Consider the following 7,404-nt stretch of genomic DNA (forward strand, 5'->3'; position numbering starts at 1 on the left):
AAAAAACATACATAAAATACACAATATTATAAAACAGCACAATTGCAGAGGCTACTGGTGGTCACGTGTCTGACATCTGATTAAAAAGTCTTTAAATTTATGTTCAAAAAGGACCCAGTTTGAATCTTCTCTTTGGCATCACCTGTGGCTATCATATTTTTGTTGTCTATCTATCTATCTATCTATCTATCTATCTATCTATCTATCTATCTATCTATCTATCTATCTATCTATCTATCTATCTATCTATCTACCCTGGTCATATTCCCCGAGAGGGGTAGACAGCAAGACAAACACATACAAAAAAAGAAAATTAGAAAGGGAAAAGTAGCAAAAAACACACAAAATTTTGTGGACCATGGCCAACCCAACTATGGCCATTTTTTGTTGTACAGCTCACTTATATGGCAATTAGAGCACTAGTAGACTGTCTTATTGAGGATGTTTTTTTGCACACCATGAACTTCAACATGCCATGAAGAAAACTAAGTGTTTCAAGTCGGGCAAAACAATGTTCCACTCTTAGTAGGCCGAGTGATGAAATAAATACATTAATGGTATCAAAGAAAACTCAAGCAACCTTGTAAATGTAGACACAAAATGCATCAATGTGTAACTCAGTGTGCCTGCGTAAACTAAAATGAAGACTTTTTTCAGTTTCAGAGTTTTGCATCTATCATGTTGAAAGCAGAGTATGACACATTCTCTCAAGTTGGTTTTACAGGACCTCGGATGTGTGCCAATGCCAATCTCAATCTCAACTCTGAAATCTTCTCCAAATAACCTTCTCCATTGCAATTGTGGTTACAGCCATGAAAAAATGACGTATTTTACTCAACTTAGAAGTCCATTTGTGGCTGTATTGGAAAAAGTGTGTTTGTGCATGTGTGTTGAAAGCCTGTAATCCACAAGTCACATCTGGATGGATGGTCAAATGGCGTACAGAACGAGGGGGTGGGCTTTTACACTGGATCTGAATGGAACCAGACTTGATCCATCAGTGAATTTGGTCAGAGTTAAACCTTTGGTCACGTACATGCGCGCGCTAACGCACGTACACACACACACACACACACACACACACACACACACACACACACACACACACACACACACACACACACACACACACACACACACACACACACACACACACACACACACACACACACCTTAGCTACTTGCACCTCTGCCTTGAAACAACGTGACACAAACACACACTCAGCAGCAACATCAGCAGTTTAATCATATGAGTGTGTGCATGTGTCTGCACGTGTGTGTGTGTGTGTGTGTGTGTGTTTGGGAGTGAAAGGAATAAAAGCGAGGGTGGAGGGGACGGAGGATTAATGCCAAATTATACCTGTGGGACTTTGTTGTTATTTTAGCTTTAATTACACTAATGCAGTTATGAAAAGTGACAAATTCGGGATAATTTGGTTGCTGCACTTGAAGAACAAGTGAGGTCAAAACTTGTCATGTCAAGTAAAGTCAGGTTTATTTGTATAGCCCTTAATCACAAGTCTCAAAGGGTTCCACAGACCACACACTAATTATTACACCAACCCCTGATCTATAAACTACAAGAGGGCAAGGACAAATTCAAAACCTCAGCCAAAAAAACAATAAAAGTCCTGTTGGATAACTGTAGTAACGAATAAAGGAAAAAACTCTTTGAAATAGTTTAACTGGCAGATAATTATGCTAAATTATTATTTTATTATAAAATATTTTTCAAAATAAACATGGATGTGTAAGATAATTATCCTTACTGTAAACATGTCAAAATATAGTAAAATAATAAAATTATACCTAAAATGGTATTTTCAACTTTTTTTAACAGTAAAAATAAAATAATACGAGCATAATCATCTGACATCGTGATCAGTTTATTATGTTTTTAACATTAAACACCTGTGAAGGAGATTGCACAAGATGCCAGTTCATTGTTTTGACTAATATACGTTACTGTTGTTTGCAATTTTGACTGTTTTGCACCGTTTACATTATTGTCATTGTTGGCTAATGATGTTGCTGTTCTTTGGTTTCCACACCCTATATATATATATATATCCATCCATCCCTCCATTATCTGTACCGCTTATCCTCAGTACGGTCGCGGGGGTGCTGGAGCCCATCCCACCTATCTTCGGGCAGTGGGCAGGGGGCACCCTGAACCGGTTGCCAGCCGGTCGCAGGGCGCACAAAGACAGACATTTCACTCGCTCATTCACACCTAGGGACAATTTGGACGGGCTGATATGCATGTCTTTGGAATGTGGTAGGAAACCGGAGTGCCCGAGGAAACCCACGCAAGCACGGGGAGAACATGCGAACTCCACACAGGAGGTTCGATCTCATGACCTCAGAACTGTGTCACACACACGTTAACAACTGGGCTGCCGAGCTGCCCCTATATAAGTTGTTTGCTTGTCTGTCATCCCAGACAAGCTGCTGCTGAAGCTTCAGTGGGTCTGCCTGCGACATTCGGCCACAGGATCAGGAACCTTCTCAACAACATGTCTCAGGTGGTGACAATTGAGAAGACAACATCATCCGACCTGGTCCTCAGCACGAGAACGGCATAGGGGTATGTGTTCAGCCCAGCCATCTTCACCCACGAATGTGCTGCCATCTATCCCAACAATACAGTTGTGAAATTCGCAGATGACACTGCAATGGTGGGTCTCATTTCAGGCAACAATGAAATCTAATACAGAGAGGGGTTACGGTAGCTTTCACGGTGGTGTTTAGCAAACAACCTAATGCTGAGCACTAATAAGACCAAGGAGGTCATCATGGACTTCAGGAGATGCAGGAATACTGACAAGGCCCCCTTCATCCTGGACGGAGAAGTGGTGGAGCGGTTGGACAACATCAAGTTCCTGGGCCTCCACATTACATCAGACCTCTCCTGGTCTACCAACATTGCCCACCTGGTGACAGAGGCTCAGTAAAGTATCTTCTTCCACAGGAAACTTAAACAGGTTGGTTTATTCCCTCGGCTACTCCTCAACCTTTATAGAGCAACGAGGAAGAGCAACCTCTGCCTCAATGCGACTGTGTGGTATGGCATAGATGTAACAACTGGCTCATGTGGTTAGGACTGCACTGGGCATCGTGGGACACCCCCTCAAAGACTTGGAGTCCATATATGCGGGCCGAGGAGAGCAAAGGCCATTGCCACGGATCCCAGCGACCCAGGCCACAGACATCTGTGCCACCGCTAACAGACTTAGAGACAGTTTTTCCCAGAGCTCTTAAGTCCATCATTCACCACCCCAAAGTACTACTGTCAAAGCTAACCGCTGAGGCGGCCAACGGCATCAAGTTCTTTTATAGAGGACACACACCCACTTAGTACAAAGTGTGATTACTTTAGCCACCGAAGCTCTGAAAATGCATCACAAAAAATAACCACAAAAATGTTTATTTGTACCCACTACTTTTATGGGAGAAATTCAACAGGTAGAACAGCTTTTAAATCAAACTTAAGGTCAAATCATTCAAAACAGTGCGGAAAATTCACTTGTTCAACACCTTTAATCAGCAGTGTCAAAATATAAGGGACCTGAATGGTTTAAAGTGGAGAGGAAAAATGTTTTGTTTGAGCAATTGTGTTTGGGGAGTCTTTTTTTTTGTTCTGTGAGAATGTAATTTCTAAAGCATCCATCCATTATCTGCACCGCTTATCCTCAGTAGTGTCGCAGGGGTGCTGGAGTCCATCCCAGCCATCTTCGGGCAGTGGCCAGGGGACACCCTGAACTGGTTGGCAGCCAGTCGCAGGACACACAGAGACAGACAACTCACTCGCTCATTCACACTTAGGGACAGTTTGGACCGGCCAATTCACCTGACATTTCTCAAGCATTTTTGATTAATTTATTGTGCAAAAAAAGTGAAACTGCACAGTCGAATGTTTGACTGATTTACTGAGTTTTACCCCTTTACTATTGTTGTGTGCGTCTATTCTCTGTAATCAGTTCTACATGTAAAACATTATATATACAGAATATATATATATATATATATATATATATATATACAGAATATATATATATATATATATATATATATATATATATAGGGCAGCACGGCGGAGCAGTGGTTAGCGCGTGTGTAGCACAGTTCTGAGGTCATGAGATTGAACCTCCTGTGCGGAGTTCGCATGTTCTCCCCGTGCGTGCGTGGGTTTCCTCCGGGCACTCCGGTTTCCTCCCACATTCCAAAAACATGCATATCAGGTTAATTGGCCGGTCCAAGTTGTCCCTAGGTGTGAATGAGCGAATGAATTGTCTGTCCCTGTGTGCCATGCGACTGGCTGGCAACCAGTTTAGGGTGTCCCCTGCCCACTGCCCGAAGATAGCTGGGATGGGCTCCAGCACCCCCGCGACCCTACTGAGGATAAGCGGTGCAGATAATCGATGGATGGATGGATATATATATATTTCTTAAAGTGGAAGTCAATAGAAAGGATTACCAAAGTATTTTGGGTATGCCGACCTACAATTCAAATCATGGCATTTTGTGCATGTAGGACATAACTTAAAAAAATACCCACCTGATTAATCAAACTCTAGGGTCGGCCATTTTGAGTGTTGGTGACGAAGGATTAAGGTCATCGATGTTAATCAGGCTTCAACTAAAAAAAAATATTGGCTCTGCGACAAAAAGTAGGTGACCCGTGATTGATAGTTAGTTGAGCAACATCGATGTCATCATTTTACACAAACGCTTAAACTGTCCATGCTCAGGGGAGTATAAGAATACAGATTTCAACCAAAATGGCATGTTTGGACTAGGGCTGTAACAATCATTCATTGTTGTTGACAAAAATTGGTAATAGAAAGTTGACAATAAATTTAATTGATGATTATTGTCGCCAGACACATTTCTCATAATCTCTGTTGAGAATCACTCATGTGCAATCGCGTCTCTGTCTCGAGCAGTAATATACAGAAATGATGGCGTTAGCATCCAGCACACGTGCCAAAACTTCTCCAGTTTGGGAGTATTTTAGCCTTGATACAGCAGACAAAGAATACTTGAAAGTTTGCAAACGAGAGCTTGTGTATCATGGCAGTACCTTGGTGATGCGTGAACATTCATAGAGAACAGTCAGACAGTTGAACGAAACAGAGTCTGACTCGCCTCGGTAAGATTCAAGTAACTATCAAGCCAATGACGTGCATTGTACATTTTATAGGCATGTATTTCACTATAAGAGAGCTTAAGGATTATGCTAGACTATGCCTGACAAACATTGAAATTAAATACATGCAGTCCGAATAACAAACGTCAGTTTCTAAAAACCTTAAAAATGACAAACATGAGTTCTTGTCAAGAACGTTTGATTTTGAGTTGTTGAGAATCATTTAGTACTTTTGTTACAGATATATTTATTTTATTTACTGTTCAACTGCTGCTGATAAGCCTCTCCTAGGTTTACAGGGATAAAAAATGTTTAATTGATATTAAATTAATAATTTACTTGCGGGTCCCTAAAACATGTAGAGATATATTGGTGAATTTTTGTCTTTACTGGCTAAATACTATGCATGGTTTTAGATAGGGCATCGTTATTGAATTTTTGTATGAATCAGCAGTATGTTAAATACAATGTGTATTTTATATTGGACAATTTTTTCCTTGTGTTTATCATTTAAGAAAACAATCAGATAATTGAACAGCCCTAGTTTGGAAGCTATTGGAGCCCATAAAATATATTGTTGTTGTAAACCCTTCCACTTGAATCAATCTGAAATGTCTTAATGTGTTGTAAACATATACAGTAATCCCTTGCTACTTCAGGCTTTGGTTATTTGCTGTTTCACGGCTTTGTGGATTTTGAATTGAATTGTCTTTATCTTCATTGGTTTCAACATATCCTGCGACATGTTTTGAGCAAACAGTACACAGAAAATGCTATCACAGGGGCAGGTTAGGGAGGGCTTTGTGTGTAGGGTGGGCGCGATTGGTTGTGTGCGCAAATGGGATGGGCTGTGTATGCTGTCAGTCAAACAGGGCACACAAGTCAATGTGGCTGACTAAACAGCCAAACCCAGTGACAGTTAGCTTGTAGCGGCTCGTTCCATCGAAAATAAATTGATCAATTACACTGGACTCTGAAGAATGTCAGAAGAGCACAAATAAATGGTTATCACCAGCCGGTGCTCTGTGGATTGTTATCAGGTTTGGGAATATTAGTTTCCATTGCTATGCAGATGACACTCAACCGTATCTGCCACGAGAGACAATTGCGACAGTTAAACTGTAGAAATCTAGAGGCTTGCCTTACTGAGATTCAAAGATGGATGTCACTTAATTTTTTGCGCATTAACCCAGAAAAAAATGAAATGTTGATTATTGGTCCAGCTCATTGTTGTGAGTTGTTTTCAAATACTGCCCTGAACCTAGACAAATGTAATATCACCCATAGTGACTCGGTCAAAAATTTAGGTGTCATATTTGATCCTAATCTGTCGTTTCAGTCACACGTGAAAAATATTACTAGAATAGTTTTCTACCACCTCCGTAATATTGCGAAGATTCATTCGATGCTGTCCCAATCAGATGCAGATGTTCTAATTCATGCGTTCATTACATCTCGGCTTGATTACTGTAATGTATGGCTTTCTGGTCTCCCGATGTCTAGAATCAGAAGTTTGCAGCTGGTTCAGAATGCGGTAGCTAGACTCTTGACTAAGACAAAATAGTTTGAGCGTATTACCGTATTTTCCGCACAATAAGGCGCACCTAAAAGCCTTTATTTTTTTTTCAAAAGCTGACCATGCGCCTTATAATACAGTGCGCCTTATTTATGGATCAACATTAAGTTTTCCAACTAACCTGCAGCCGCCGACTAGATTTTCCCCCAAACGCCAAGTAGTACGCGGTGTATGCTGGGATTTATTTACCGGCGTTTCATTGGCTAACCAATGTGTCAATCATCATTTGAATCGATCACTATTGGCTAAAGTTATTCGGAGGTCAAGGGGCGGATCCTTTTTATCATTTACAGGCTGGCATTGGCTTAAACAGCAAAACAAAGGGTGCAATTGGCTGAAAAAGATGTGTCAATCATCAGTTGAATCGATCACTATTGGCTAAAGTTATTTGGAGGTCAAGAGGCGGATCCTTTTTATCATTTACAGGCTGGCATTGGCTTAAACGGCAAAACAAAGCCTGCAATGCGTATAGCACGTGGCTGACGGCACACAGAAAGCATTTTTTTCTATTCTGTATTTGTAAATATTCTCCTGGATTTACTGCACTCACGGATATAAGAGGACATTGGCTGCACATTATTATGAACACAACGACTTCGGTGAGCTACTCCGGGTTTTATATTGTCCCTGTATCTTGTTTCAGACTGAACTCGATGTTTCTGTGATAAGCGGTGCAGAT

This window comes from Urocampus carinirostris, chromosome 4, assembly GCF_059441175.1.
Source record: "Urocampus carinirostris isolate Australia breed hairy pipefish chromosome 4, RoL_Ucar_1.0, whole genome shotgun sequence".
NCBI lineage: Eukaryota > Metazoa > Chordata > Actinopteri > Syngnathiformes > Syngnathidae > Urocampus > Urocampus carinirostris.